This window comes from Magnolia sinica, chromosome 5, assembly GCF_029962835.1.
Source record: "Magnolia sinica isolate HGM2019 chromosome 5, MsV1, whole genome shotgun sequence".
Classification (NCBI taxonomy): domain Eukaryota; kingdom Viridiplantae; phylum Streptophyta; class Magnoliopsida; order Magnoliales; family Magnoliaceae; genus Magnolia; species Magnolia sinica.
Window position 1 is genome coordinate 48,364,898 of NC_080577.1, and position 16,386 is coordinate 48,381,283.

At 39.1% G+C, this 16,386-nt stretch overlaps 1 non-coding gene across 1 annotated transcript; it reads left to right on the plus strand.

Annotated features, from left to right (window-relative positions):
- The first annotated feature begins 2,256 nt into the window (after window positions 1-2,256).
- Window positions 2,257-2,363, plus strand: LOC131247521 (small nucleolar RNA R71). The gene has a single exon (XR_009171807.1). It is a non-coding gene; the product is annotated as a small nucleolar RNA R71 (small nucleolar RNA).
- Window positions 2,364-16,386: the final 14,023 nt, after the last annotated feature.

The following is a 16,386-nucleotide window of genomic DNA, read 5'->3' on the forward strand; positions in this document are numbered from 1 at the left end:
AAGCATAGCTTTGAAGAGTTCTATAGCTTATTATTGAGTCATGAGTCACAGCTTGAGCTTTTTCAGGCTAAGATTAACTCCAAATATGAAGTGTTAATGACCTCTCAGGGCCGCCCATCCTCCTCTACATCTCGCCTCAACAATTATAAACCTAAAAATCGCCATCAGTACTCCTCTCCTTGCCCTTAATTTTCTCCATCATAATATCCATACTTTCATAGAATGGAGATGCAGTTTCCTCGCTTTGCAAGTCCTCGTTCCTCCGGTGGTTGTTTTTCCTCTCTGCGCCCTGCCTTACACCGACAAATGCAACCAGGGCTCATGGGGCCATGTCTTACCCTATGTCAGATTTGCAATGGTGTTCATCACACCACACTGGACTGCCCTCATCACCTTGATGCTAAATAAACATATTTCAAATCAGAGGGCAAAGGTTTTAGGTCAAGCTTCGGTGCCTTGAGGTTAGACGGCAGAGACACTTCTTCGGTTTGGGACAATTCTTCAAATTGTGGCCTCCACCGGTTAACTTAAATACCGGCGCAATATCAAGCATGGCAACCATCTCCCTAATCATGTCATTATCAAAATCATGAGAGTGAGCCAAGCACGTCTCTAGAGGGTCAGAGGATAATGTCAGAGGCGTTCTATCTTCCATGAAAGAGTCAATCATGTAAATGTTGTGAAAATCGTCATCATCCTCTAATCGTCTGCCTGTATTGAAAAAGATGTTCAACTCCAATGTTATATTTCCGAAAGACATACTCATGACTCCATTCCTGCAATTAATGATTGCATTTGAAGTGATAAGGAATGGGCGACCAAGAATGACGAGAATCTAAGTGCTTATGTTACTGATGGGTTCCGTATCCAGGATGATAAAATCTATAGGGTAGTAGAATCTGTCAACTTGGATTAATACATCCTCAATTATCCCTCTCGGTACACGAACAAAGCGATCAACAAGTTGTAATGTGGTTAAGGGGAGTTTTAATTCATCCAAACCTAACTATTTATACACCGAGTAGGGAATCAAATTTACGCTCGCTCCTAAGTTAAGAAGTGCATGCTCAATACGGTAATTCCCAATTACACAAGTGATGGTTAGGCTATTAAGATCTTTGAATTTCTGTGGCACATTTTTCTTTAGGATGACACTCACTTTCTTAGTTAAGAAGACTTTCTTTTGAATATTTTTCCGTCTTTTGGTTATACACAAGTCTTTCAGAAATTTAGCATAAGAAGGTATTTATTTTACGGCATCAAGTAGAGGAATATTGACCTTCACTTGTTTCAACACCTCTAGAATGTCCTGAGAGTTAGAGAGAGGTTTTGGTACAACCAACCATTGGGGAAATGGAGCAACCGGCTTCCCTTGAGGTTCCGGTTCTAATTCTTGTGGAGCATAGCTAGATCCATCATCTTTGTCCTCTTTTGGTTCTTTAAGCTTTTCAGCCCTAACCGGAATGATTTTGTCAATGGTCTTCCCACTCTTAAGAGTGGTGATAGATTTAGCTTGCTCCATCTGATTTAAAGAGCTTGGATCACTTATCTCATATTGCGGTTTAAGATTATGGAGAGGTTGAGCAGGAAGCATCCCCTTTTCTATAACCGTCATACGTGAATCCATCTTTTACATAAATTTTGTAAGTTCTCGTATTGCTAGAGTAAGCTCTTGTGAGGAATTTTGAACCGGTTCTTCTTGAGGTTTCCCTTGATTTGGATTTTGATTGAAGAAACCTTGAGGGGTAGTAGTTTGTCCATTCCTCCAACTGAAGTTTAGATGATTTTTCCAACCAGGATTGTATGTATTGGAGGTAGGTTCATTGAAAGGTCTTTGGTAATTATTCATGGCATTGGATTGCTCATTCAACACCTCTTGAAAGGCAGGTATTGTTGTACAATTTTCAGTTGTGTGAACGTTGCGAGCACAAATACCGCAAACAATTTCCTTATCCTTATCCTTCTTTAATTCCATGGCCTTGAGTTTCCTGGTGAGATAAGCCATTTTAGCATTGATATCATCGTCCTCTTTCAGGAGATACATTCCACCCCTCCTTGGATTAAGTCGGCCTAGACATGGTGCTTGGTTTTGGGTATGTGTCCCATGATTATGCATTTTCCGCGAGTCAATCGAAGTAGTCCCACACCACTTCGACATTTTTATTCATGAATTCCCCATTGCACATTGTCTCGACCAATTGACACATGGAAGATGTCAGACCATCATAAAAGAAGTGTGTAATGCGTCACATTTCAAATCCGTGTTGTGGGCATGAACTGACAAGATTCTTGAACCGCTCCCAACATTAAAAGAATGTTTCATCCTCCTTTTGGGCGAAGTTCATGATTGACTTTCTAAGGGTGTCCATTTTATGATGTGGAAAAATTTTCTTTATGAACTCCCTTATCATATCATTCCATGTGCCAATAGATCAAGGACGTAGTGAATGTAATCATGTCTTAGCTTTCTTTTTCAAATAAAAGGGAAAGAGTTTCAGCCTGATTGTGTCATCAGACACGTTAGGAAAGTATAAGGTGGCTATAATCTCATCAAACTCTTTCAGGTGTAAGTATGGATCTTCTGACTCAAGCCCATGAAATTTAGAAAGGAGTTGGATCACCCCTGGCTTGATATCTATGTGTGCCGTATTCTCTGGAAAAACCATGCATGAGGGCATACTCACCCCCGCCGGTTGTAAATACTCTCGTAAAGTACAAGGCAGGGGTGCCTGATGCACCTCATTCTCATCCTGGATGTCCTCTACCCTAGGTTGGGGTAGAAGAGGTTGGTTTGCAGCCATCACTTCAATTAACTTTGGGGATCTCGAGCGGTGTCTAATCCTGCGATAGATAGTTAACCCCTCAACCAATCCTCCTTCAGTCAAGAGACAATAAGTGTTGTCACAGACCCACTTGGGTATGAAACACTTGTAGCCCTCAATATCAGATTCTAAGCTAAATCTAAAGGGAGGAAAAGAATATAAATCTAGAAAGAAAGAGAAGAGTTGGAAAGAAGTTACCAATTTGGAAGTTCTTAATCAAAATCCTGCAAAACAAAACAAAACAAGTCAATTTTTAAAAATAGAAAGTCTAAAAATAGAAAGTAAACTAGTTTTTAAAAAAACTAAAAATAAAAAGTTCTTAAAAACAAATTAGGAAAGTTCTAACCCTAAAAATAGAAAATAAAACCCTAATCCTAAAAATAAAAAAAATAAAGAAATTAGAAGCAGATTACCAATTTAGAAAGTCTATATCAAAATCCTATAAAACAGGAAAGTTAGGTTAGTTTCTAAAAATAAAAGAAAACCGAAAATTAAAAAACTAAAAAAAAAAAAAACTAATTTTAACCTAATTCTAAGACTAATTAATCTTAGAAAAACGTAACCGTCAATCCCTAGCAACGTCGACAAAAACTTGTTCACCACCCCAAGTATATGGTTCCGATGTAGTAATAATCTTGGTAAGACCGAGGTCGAATCCACAGGGACTGAACCTTGTACATAATCTGAAAGTAATTAGAACTAGAACTAGACGAAGTTGTAATTTAAATCAGGAAAATTTAAGAGAATAATGGTGAAATATTAAACTAAAGCTTGTAAAATTCAAAGGTGGGAAAACTAGGGTTTCCAAGGATCCACTTGTAGAGATCAGGGAGATCTATGCTCGATTCATAAACACAACTGGAATTAGTCCTATCTTCATCCAATAGGAAGACAATTCATTAAAATCAACTATGAAGTTCCTTTGTTCTAGTTATCAATGGATAAGAGGTATGAGAATTAGAATTGATTCCATCACAAGGCCGTGCCCATGAAACAAAGCAAACAATAGAATTTAACCAATCCACAACCAATTTGAGAGAGTTATAAATGTTAGGAAGGATTCTATCATCGAACCATTGCCCATGAGACGATGGTGAACAACAGGGTTTCCTAACTACATAATCACAATAATGAAAAGAACATGCTCAAAGCTATCGCAGATCCATTGTAATTTAAGTCATAACAAGCCATTAAAAACTAATGGCATTCCTTATAATCAAATTAGAATCAAAATCAGTTCAACTTAAACCTGAACCAAAGGCATAACGAAAAGTCACCCATCACACTACAAGCTTCACCTGTTAGCCCTAGCTAAGAGGTTTAGCTTAACATAATCATGATCATGCTAAGATCTTTTAAAGGAAAGATATAAAGAAAGTAAAGAAGGAAAAGGAAGAAGGAACCCGAGCCATCCCACGCCCTCTCTTTCTCTCTCTCTCGCCTTTGCTTCTTCACACATCCAAGATATATCCCTCTTGTGCATTCTCTCTCTCTTTATATAGGCATGAAAGGTCAGTTTGTGGCTGGAGAGGCTGCTGGAGTTGGTGCGAAGACCTCCTTTATGCAGCAAGAAATGCAAATCAACTTATGTTTGGAGTGGATTTTCAGACGGTGAACGCTTTAAGAATGAATTTTGGCTCCATGGTTGTGGTAAGGACCCCATGCCTGAGCTTTTAGACGGTTCGAATTAGAGATCTGAACATCATCTGGGTCATACAACGCCCCGCAACGTCCGGGAAAACTGGACATGTGTTGCATGTGAATTTTCCTGTGCTGAGATGCTCGGTGGGCCCCACGGTGATGTTTTCAGAGAAATCCACCCCGTCCATTGGATTTCAGTCGGGAAGGGGTAATTTTGGTCACGTTTGGTGAGGCCCACTATACCAAATCTTCCCACCATTCATCCTGTGCTTTCTGGCGATCCACGTGTGTACACGTGCATGGGTCTAAGAAGACACCTTGGCTAAGGTTGTGGCCACCCTCCGGGGCGAATGGACGGTCCCGATCATTCATCGGGGCCATGATGGTGGCCCACTACCAATCTCTGGTGAGGCATCGTCCATTTGCTGAGCTCTGGTTCAAAAAGAGTCGGGTCAGCCCGACTTTGACCAGGTTGATCGTTCGGTGCGGTGTGGCTGCGGACGTGCTATATACACGCATGTTGCGTGTGGGGTTCACTGTGATATGTGTGAGAAATCTGCTTCGTCCATCCATTTTTTCACCTCATTTAAGGGTTTGAGACCAAAAATGAAGCATATCTAAATATCAGGTGGGCCGAGATCAGTGTTTTAAGGGCTGACCCGTCCGTTGGGCCACCTCCACAATGATCCAATGACTAAAATTCAATGTGTACGATTAATTTTGGGTCCTTAGGCCAGATATAAAGTTTCGAGCTAAACAGATGGTGGGAACCTTGTGATCTTGTATTCAGGATGACTTTTAGGCCTCTTTATCATTGATCACTTGATTCTCTCGAATTTTTGGCATGTAAATTCTTCGATCTCGATCCTCTAAGATCCTTCCCTTGCCTTGGTGATTCTTGAGCATCAAATCTATACTTTTAGCACCCTTTTTCAGTCCAGGCTCTTAAATTCACCCTGCAACACAAACACGATTAAAATGGGACGTTAAACATTATCACGTTTGTAAAACCAAGCAATAACTGGGGTCTAATATGCAATATTTGACCCTTAACACCATGCGTGGCATTTTCCTCAAAATAAATGCAGCCCCACAACTCTTAGCCTGGGTATCGCATCGGTGCGCAAGACATGGCATTGGAACCACGACAACAATGCGGTCGTAACAGTGTAAGTCTCAGGTTGAGTCGACTCAGATCTATAGGATGTGCTTCAGTTCACGCACAAATGCTGATTATAGGTCGCGCGGTGCTAAAATTTGACGGGGAAGATTACGAGAGTCTAAGGAACGGTACGGACTAGGATATGAGCCTTACAATGATCACTTCTAATTTTAACCACAAATATCTCTTTTTTTAAGTCTGGATACGTTTTAAATTTTTATGGCTTCATCAAGAGTATCTGATTTTTCTCTTAAAAAGGCTACCCATGTATATCTGGTGTAATCATCAACAATGACCAAAACATACTTCTTACCACCTCTACTCTCTGTTATAGTTGGTCCTACTAAATCCATGTGGAGTAGTTCTAGAGGTTTAGCCATGGGTAAGAAGTTCACTTTCTTATGACTACTCCTGATCTGCTTACCAATTTGACATGCGCCACAGACTTTTTCTATCTTTTCAGCTTGAGTAAGCCATATAAGTGATCTCTTTTATCACGCCCTAGACTCGAAAACTAGGCTCACAAAATTCTTAATCACTAAATCCGGCGCCGACAACCTCCGTAGTCCCCCATTCTTGGCTCCTCGTACCCATATACCAGGTTCCGATCCTGGGATCCTACAAGGAGAATTTTCAACATAAATTTGTTTCATAAGAAATATAACCATAAGCATAACCCACAAACAATAACCATAACATCACCACATATCCACTATAATAAAAAACTTTAAGTACAATGCATAAAGGGAAATACAATGTAGATGACAAAACTTCAAAAGCTCAGTTGCACGCTCTTGCCTCAGCTCGACTGCATCCTAACGTCACCTGCACGCATCTATCGTGCATAAGTTTATAGAAAGCTTAGAGGGTGGTGTAAGTGTGTGCATAAGGTAAGTGTCAAGTACACAATATCAGAGTAATGCAGAAACATGCTGGTAGGTCCATGAATGGAAAAATGCTAGCAAGTCTATGAATGAGATGGTGTTGGCAGATCCATGAATGTTATTAGCCATGCCAAGGCTATACGATGTAGGGCCTACCTAGCCAAATGTCATATGTAAGATGCAATGCAAGCATGTCAGTCCTCATCTGAATTCACATAACAATACAACTCATCTCTGGAATATCACCGGGGTCTACTACACTCAACATTAGCTTGCTGCCCCATCTAAGCGCACAACTAGGTAAGTGGAAGAAACCTCACTATTCGCCTGCCAATATCGGGCCCAGCTCGTCGATAGCGGACCCATTCCTCAAGCTGGGTCAGGCTCAGCCTAGTCATTGCCCTCTCACTCGGGTAGGTAAGGCCACATATCATGCCCCAACTCGAAAATCGGACTCATAAAATTCCCAATCGCCGAATCCAGTGCTGCCAGCCTCTTTAGTATCCCATTCTCGGCTCCCGACACCTATATGCCAGATTCCGATCCCGGGGTCCTATAAGGAGGATTTTTAGTGTGAATTTTTTTCAACGGTTAATCTATTTAGGCAGTTACACATTTTGTACATGATATCAAGCATATTGAAGAGATGAACCTATTCGACATGTCATACATAATATGGTGCACCAGCTCAATAGTAATGAAGGAAACCATAGCAAACTCCAACAACTCTTGCATGCATCCTAAAAAGATGTAAGTTATACGTATGAGCAAACCACGGCTCGTGAGTCTACTGCATGCCGGGAGTAAAACACGTCTTATTAGGGCTCTCCTGTAAATACATTTAAAACAACCATAGGCATGTTATCAACCAGTCATGTTATCATAAGTGAGTAGGTTATCAATCAATCATGTCGTACAACTACACAGGTTATCATGAACATGACATCAATAATAGGCATGTCACTCAACAAGCGACCATGAATCATTAAAATAGCCAATCATCATGAACAGGATAATCAAATTCAATTTTTTATTATATGACATACGATGGAAGGGCAATGACAGAGTTGGCGTGTGGAGTCGGGATGATAGTACGTGGTATCGAAAGCTGTGGTATCCATCACAAGGGACTTCTATCCAAACCAGGCCTATAGCTAAATTTGGATAGCTAGACTCAATGTGGTAAAATCCTGATCTCAGGTTGGTCACGTACCCAACTGAAATCATGGCCATATCAAAGGTTCACATAATGATTTAGTTGTGCACCACTAGCCCAAGTAGATAGTGAATGAATGAATGAGTCAGATGCTGAGTACGCAACTTCTACTCAGTAAGTCCACATATAACCACCATAATGCTTCTGATGTGGGACAAGGTTCCGCCCCACTGTATGCACAGTAGCCTGCCAACCATTGGTAGCTCGCCTAAGCTCTTAGGCTTTGCCCACATCAGCGTTCGCCCACGTGTGCCCGCCCACGTGTACAATAGTAACGGGGCATCATAATATCAGTACCATACGTGAATACTATCAATCGTGCCAAGGTTATGTGATGCAAGGCCTACTTGGCCAAATGTCATATGCAAGATGCAGCTTAAGCATGCAAGTCCTCATCTGAATCCACATATCAGTACAGTTCCTCTCTGAATAATTATCGGGGTCTAGTACACTCAACACCAGCTTGCCGCCCCATCTAAGCGCACAACTAGGTAAGTGAAAGAGACCTCACTATCCACCTGCCAATATCGGGCCTAGCTCGTTGATAGCGGACCCATTCCTCAAGCTGAGTCAGACTCAGCCTAGTCATTGCCCCCTCACTCAGGCAGGTAAGGCCACACCCCCTTCCAATTGACCACGACATAGTGGGAGACATGACCTACTGGTATCCGGCCCTCATGCACTCATGTATCCACGCAGTCTCGATGTTGGAGCATCCTCTGGTACCATAAGGGTTTGAGGACTTTCACCTTGGGACATTTATGGAGCTCCCATGCTAGAACAAGTATTTTCGGTATCCAATCCTTCCATCCACGCTTTGCCTGCGGAGACTACAGCCTTGATGTTGCTAGGGCTTATAGTAATCATGTTATAAAAATGTGAGATGCATGAGTCACACTATCCAGTCATGCTGCAATCCTACGCGTACCATGCTCATGTAAGACAACTCCATCTCACACGGAGTCCCATAAACATTTCAGCCCAATGACACATGTTATGATCAATCACTCCTCATAACAAGCATGCAAATGATGTGTATGGGCATGTATCATGATACTATACTAAGCATATTCTCAGTGTATCCTATTAGACTAGGTACACTAGCATGACTATCAGATATAAACAATAATTGGCCTAGACACAATAATAGCCAATGTGACATGAGAGTCTATATATTTAAGTGTATTCAATAGCACACTGAGGCCCTATACCTCTTGTGAATACTTAACAAATGGCCACTAGGGCTCGCATAACATGTACATACATAAGGTGCATAGGTTATGGTGGTACACAAGTTCTTGCATGCATCATTGTTATCATAACATCATTCAACATCAAATTCATTGTCAAAACCTACATCATGCAAGCATGTGCATAAAGTACACATCATGTAAGGATTCACAGGCATTGTCAATATCATGGTCATCATTGTAACACCCCATACTTTCCAGTACTCGAGTGTTACTATGTAATCTAATGTAATATAAATACAAAAGTAATACAACATAAACATATACACTATGGAAGGTTATTTATATACTTTGTAAGATTTAAAATTTTCATATTAAAATGATATGTAACCATAATCCATACCATGTGTATACACTTACAACATCATTAATATAAATTACAAATTATAGAATTTATAATACATAAAAATAAAATATACTAGAAAAATTTATAGTGGATAACATATTTCAAGCAATTTAACAACTTGTATAAAATTTAAAACATAACACACGTATCACCATACAACTGATACATAAATAATATATAATAATCTTCGCTTACTTGCATTCATACAATTTATGCATATTAATGATCTGTGAAAATATAAATTAAATATGATAAATTATAATATAAAATCATTAGACAGATAATCCTAATGTCCTGCAAAGTGGGACCCACAACGTGACTAGAAATACATGCATTTGTGGGGGAAATGATAATAATAATAGTGAAAATAATAATAATAATAATGTTAATAATAAATAATATTATTAAAAGTGGTGTAACATGATATTTAGAGTTATAAAAGTATAGCAGGTCATATATCCGTAACTCGACCATTTCTAGCTTAAATGGTCCCTTAGACCTTTTCAACCATTGACGTTCAATCCCGAGATGATCTAGCCATTACATCTACAAAAAAAATCCATCATTAGAAGTAGGAACTTAAGAGTATGGCCCACCTAGAACTTAGGTCTGCCTAATCGTCAAATGGAGCCCTAATTAGGGACCTAGAAATAGAATGGATAGTGTGGATTTATCACAAACATCACAGTAGACCCCACATTTATGTAGTGAGTACACTTCTACGTGCACCTATGTCCCACCAGAACAGCCAGACCCGATCAAACCGTGTTTAATTGTGAAAAACCCGAAGAGGAAGGGATTTCCTTCCTTTTCTTTATTTGAAAGCTCAAACAGCGGACGGACAAAGTCTGTTTTCGACCGACCATGGCTCACCCTAATCGTCCATATGGATGATCTGAACCGTCCATATTGTAGAGGACCGAAGCTGAATAGAACCATGGTCGATCCACCATTGGATTGCACACACGTACACACAATGTCAGCCTCAAATCAGGCCACAAACACACCCATTTCTAGAAATAGAAATCTATTGTTGCCAATAGGGCGATTCGCGTGAAGAGAAGTCCTCCAATCATAGCCCTCCGTCCAGGCACATCTCAACCGTCCATTCTAGCTGTGGTTTAGGGCTTCAAAACCACGACTGGTCTCCATTTTACCCATTGTTTTGGAGGTGATTTCGGATAGAGGAGATCCTGACCAGTTTCTATTGATCCGACGGTTTAGGAGGGATCAGGGCAAGCATAAGAGGTGTGAGGATTGAGGAAACGGGAGCTAACCCTCCATTTTTGTAGCTACTACTCAGAAACCAGGCATTCTCTTCTCCTTTCGAACCCACCACCCGAACTATCCTAAAGCTTCAAAAAAGCTTATTCATAAGCTTCCAAGAGTCCATATGAACCATCCCATGCTATCGGATTGAACTAGGATGCTGTGGGAGAGAGTCTGCCATTAACGACGAGGCTTCTTCCTCGTTTGACAATGAGTCGTGCCTCACTAAGTCGCTTCGACTCATGATGGATTCTGGTCCGGTCGGAGTTGCGTCTAGCCTAGAAAAAGAAGGAGAAGAAAGGAAATGAAGGAAGAAGGAAAAGAGACAGAGAAAGAGGGAGTGGTGAGAGAGAGGATGTGGGGTGCTGCTACACCAGCTCGACTTAGCCGACTCGAGCTCAACTAAGGCTCAGGTCTGGTCCAGGAGTTGCTAGATATTCCAGCATTAAAAAAAGAAGAGAAGAGATATTGAAAGGAGAAACGAGTAGAGTGAGAGTGGAAGAGGGAGAGTGGGTGCACCGTTGCACCAGGCGACCCGAACCGGGCCGAGTTTGAGTTGGGCATGTCCCAGTTAGGCTGGGCCTGGTTCGAATGCTGCTAGGGTTCTTGCAGAGATTGAGAAAGGAAGATGAGAGAAGAAGGAAGTTAAAGAGAGAGGAATGGTGGTGCTTGGAAGCATTGAGCTGACTGGGCTGAGTTGACTCACTGAATCAGTGAGTTGGTCAACTCAGTTGAGTCGAGTTGAGTTGCGAAGTGGGTCGTCGGTTCAGATTAAAGCCGAGTTGAACCACTGAGTCGACCTAGGTGAGTCCACCTTCTCCACCCATATTGAAATTTTTCGATTATAATTATCAATGTTATCGTTATTATTATTAATAGGATTATTAATATTAAGCACGATTAACCATTAGTAAACTACCTATACTAATGCTAGTTATTATAAAAAAATTACAATTGTTAAAGATTAGTGTTGCATTTCATCATCCTTAAATATTAGAGCATACTAGTTACTTTCATCACAATGATTATTAATGCCATATATCCTCAATGTTTAGGGTCACCATGAAATTTATTAATATTATTAGTGTTATGGTCAAACATGCATCGATTAGCGTGTAAATCCTAGACCTCAGTAGTCTAAACTCTAAGTGAATACCCTAAACGTAGATAGTGCGTTAGGTTTGGACCTAATTGTAGAAATTCATGATTCATGGTGGATCATAGTATCTATAATCATGACTAGGTTCATTCGGGTAGTTACGACTTAGGAATCATCATCGTCCTCCTTATGGGACTAATCCTTATTAATATGATTATTAATGTTAATCCTTACTATAATATCTTATTATTATTTCTTGCATTATTTAGGAGATTATTAGTCATTATAAGGATAGTATAGAATATCGGTATATTTATGAACTTGTCCACCGTCATTATTAAAATGTTAGCTAATATGAAATATATCACTAATGTTAATAAATACTTTATAATTACTAAATTAACATTAAGATTAATTACACACCAACTAGGGTTCAACTCCTAAAAATCTAAGTCTAGGACTAAACTCTAGAATAAAACCCTAAGTCGTATATCAGAACCCTAAAAACAAGTAATCCAAACCCTAGGTCATATTAATCTTGGCCATAGATACCTTGTAGAACATTGATCTCACATAAAATTTTGCCATTCATGGTAGGATCTGACTCTAAGGGAGCAATACGATTAACAACACTAGAAAGTGATTCGGTTCATCAGGTGATGATTCTTCCCCTTGAGCTTTCCATTTTTTTATTAGCTTAAGTTATGGTTTTTATTTTAATTTATGATTAATATCTCCATTTTATAATCACATGTGTCAATTGTTGAAATTGAATTGTTATATTACATGCTTAATATTTATCTTGCATATTTATCTCATGCTTGTGGATTATTTGTGGATTGCTTATGGGACTTAAACTGGTACATCAGTGGGAAACCCCCACATATGAATGTACACCTATACTTGGGATGTAACTCCCCCACCCATGAATGTACACCTATACTTGGGATATAACTCCCCCACCCATGAATGTACACCTATACTTGGGATGTAACTCAACTGGTTGTGAATTTAATGGGCTTTCGACTTAGTGGTTATTGAGTAGTGGTTTAAATTAATCATTGATGTGGGCTTACCATCTAGGGCTGTTGTGTCCAATGGTTTTTAAGGATGGTTTCTTATCGCATGGTTTTGATATTGGCCCTACATGGCTTAGTTTTAATAATTACCCTATGTGGCTTAGTTTTGATATCCGCCCTACATGGCTTTGTCTTAGTGTTTGCCCTAGATGGGTTTGATGTTTTATTTTGTGCAACCATGCAATGGTAAGCCCCATATACTGAATATGATTGACCATTAGTCGATTGGGTTCCATTAAACATCCCAAGGTGGTAGCCTCATGAGTCAGGGATGGTGGAATGAGACACTATGCCTGAGTTGTCGGCCTACGCTGGGCTCTGAGTTCCCCATAGTGACCTTTAAGCTTATTAAACCTGCTGGTTGTAAACAGATTAACACTACGCCAAAACTGTGAAAAAAGGACGGTCCAAAACCGTCTCAAATGACCAAAAAGGACGGTCATGGACCGTCGCAAGGGCCGTCAAATTTTGACGTGTCGTATTACTTAAAGGACGGTCGAAAACCGTCATTTTTATTGATAAAAAAAAGACGGTCATGGACTGTCCTAAAAAAGGACAGTCGTAAACCGTCCTTAAAAAGGACGGCCTCGGACCGTCTCTTATAAGCCTTTAAAGGACAGCCATCGACCGTCCTTAAAAAAGACTGTCGTAGATCGTCTCTAATAAGCCTTCAAAGGACGGCCATAGACCGTCCTTTAAAAGGACGGTCATGGGCCGTCCTTAAAAAGGACTGTCATGGACCGTCTCCTATGGGCCTTCAAAGGACAGCCATAGACCGTCCTTTAAAAGGACGGTCATGGACCGTCCTTAAAAAGGACTGTCATGGACTGTCCTTTATAAGAGGGTCAATATACACCTGTTACAATATATTTCATCGTATTCTTCCTAATATAAACCTGTTATATAATATATTTCATCATATTCACATTCACATTCATCTAAACAACCCAAACTACATAAATCCAACATAAACTACATTCATCCAAACATAAACTACATTCATCCAAACACAAGCAATCTTATCCACATTACATTCATCCACACATAAATACATATAGGTTTAACATCATAAATAAAAAAAGGAAAAAAATCAGCAACAATTTTCTTTGTGTCTTTCACCTGAAAAAAAATATTAAACCAACAAAACATTATAATTCAGAATCATGAAGAATTGCATAAACTTCTTCCAAAAAAGTGGGCACTTTTTAAAAATAAAACTTATCATTAAAATAAGTTTAGGTTTAGGTTTTAGGTTTAGCTTTAGGTTTAGGATTAGGTTTTAGGTTATACGTTATAAGTTTAGGTTATAGGTTATAGGTTATAGGTTATAGGTTAAGGTTTAGGTTATAGGTTTTGGTTTAGGTTTAGGTTAAGGTTTATGCTTAGGTTATAGGTTTAAGTTAAGGTTTAGGTTTTAGTTATAGGTTATAGTATATAGGTTATAGCTTTAGAGAATTGAGAATAGGTTAAGGTTAAGGTTTAGGTTTAGGAAATCGGGTCCGAGTTCGGGATCAGGTTTAGGTTTGGGTTATCAAGTTTAGGTTTAAGTTTAGGTTAGGGAGTTGAGATTAAGATTAGGTGTAGGTTTAGGTTCAAGGATTTGAGAATACATTTCGATTTTAGGTTTAGGCTTAAGTTTTAGGCTTATGTTTAGGTTATAGATTTAGGTTATAAGTGCAGGTAATAGGTTTAGGTTTATATTAGGTTATAGGTTAAGATTTAGGTTTAGGAAATCGGGTTCGGGTTCGGGATCGGGTTTAGGTTTGGGTTTTCAAGTTTAGGTTTAGGTTTAGGTTAGGGAGTTGAGATTAGGATTAGGTGTAGGTTTAGGTTTAGGGATTTGAGAATACATTTCGATTTTAGTTTTAGGTTTAGGTTTTAGGCTTATGTTTAGGTTATAGGTTGAGGTTTAAGTTAGGTTATATGTTAAGGTTTAGGTTTAGGAAATCGGGTTCGGGTTCGGAATCGGGTTTAGGTTTGGGTTTTCAAGTTTAGGTTTAGGTTTAGGTTAGGGAGTTGAGATTAGGATTAGGTGTAAGTTTAGGTTTAGGGATTTGAGAATACATTTAGGTTTTAGGTTTAGGTTTAGGTTATAGGTTATAGGTTTAGGTTTAGGTTTAGGTTAAGCTTTAGGTTTAGGTCATAAGCTATAGGTTTAGGGAATTGAGAATATGTTAATGTTTAGGTTTAGGAAATTGGGTACGGGTTCGGGATCGGGTTTAGGTTTAGGTTAAGGAGTTGAGATTAGGATTAGGTGTAGGTGTAGGTTTAAGGATTTGAGAATACATTTAGGTTTTAGCTTTAGGTTTAGGTTTAGGTTATAGGTTATTGGTTTAGGTTAAAGTTTAAGTTTAGGTTTAGGTTTAGGTTTAGGTTATAAGCTATCGGTTTAGGGAATTGAGAATAGGTTAAGGTTTAGGTTTAGGAAATCGGGTTCGGGTTCGGGATTGGGTTTAGGTTTGGATTTTCAAGTTTAGGTTTAGGTTTAGGTTAGGGAGTTGAGATTAGGATTAGGTGTAGGTTTAGGTTTAGGGATTTGAGAATATATTAGGTTTTAGGTTTAGGTTTAGGTTAAATGTTATAGGTTTAGGTTTAGGTTTAGGTATAGGTTATAAGCTATAGGTTTAGGGAATTGAGAATAGGTTAAGGTTTAGGTTTAGGAAATTGGGTTCAGGTTCGAGATTGAGTTTAGGTTTGGGTTTTCAAGTTTAGGTTTAGGTTAGGGAGTTGAGATTAGGATTAGGTGTAGGTTTAGGTTTAGGGATTTGAGAATACATTTAGGTTTTAGGTTTAGGTTTAGGTTATAGGTTACAGGTTTAGGTTAAGGTTATAGGCTATAGGTTTAGGATTAGGTTATAAGCTATAGGTTTAGGGAATTGAGAATAGGTTAAGGTTTAGGATTAGGAAATCGGGTTCGGGTTCGGGATCGGGTTTTGGTTTGGGTTTTCAAGTTTAAGTTTAGGTTTAGGTTAGGGAGTTGAGATTAGGATTAGGTATTGGTTTAGGTTTAGGGATTTGAGAATACATTTAGGTTTACGTTTAATAAATCGGGTTCGGGTTCGAGATCGGGTTTAGGTTTGGGTTTTCAAGTTTAGGTTTAGGTTTAGGTTAGGGAGTTGAGATTATGATTATGTGTAGGTTTAGGTTTAGAGATTTGAGAATACATTTAAGTTTTAGGTTTATGTTTAAGTTATATGTTATCGGTTTAGGTTTAGGTTTAGGTTAAGGTATAGGTTTAGGTTTTGGTTTAGGTTATAAGCAATAGGTTTAGGGAATTGAAAATAGGTTAAGGTTTAGGTTTAGGAAATTGGGTTCGGGTTCGGGATCGGGTTTAGGTTTAGGTTAGGGAGTTGAGATTAGGATTAGGTGTAGGTTTAGGTTTAGGGATTTGAGAATACATTTAGGTTTTAGGTTTAGGTTACAGGTTTAGGTTTAGGTTTAGGTTTAGGTTAAGGTTTAGGTTTAGGTTATAAGTTATAGGTTTAGGGAATTGAGAATAGGTTAAGGTTTAGGTTTAGGAAATCGGGTTGGGGTTCGGGATCGGGTTTAGGTTTTGGTTTTCAAGTTTAGGTTTAGGTTTAGGTTAGGGAGTTAAGATTAGGATTAGGTGTACGTTTA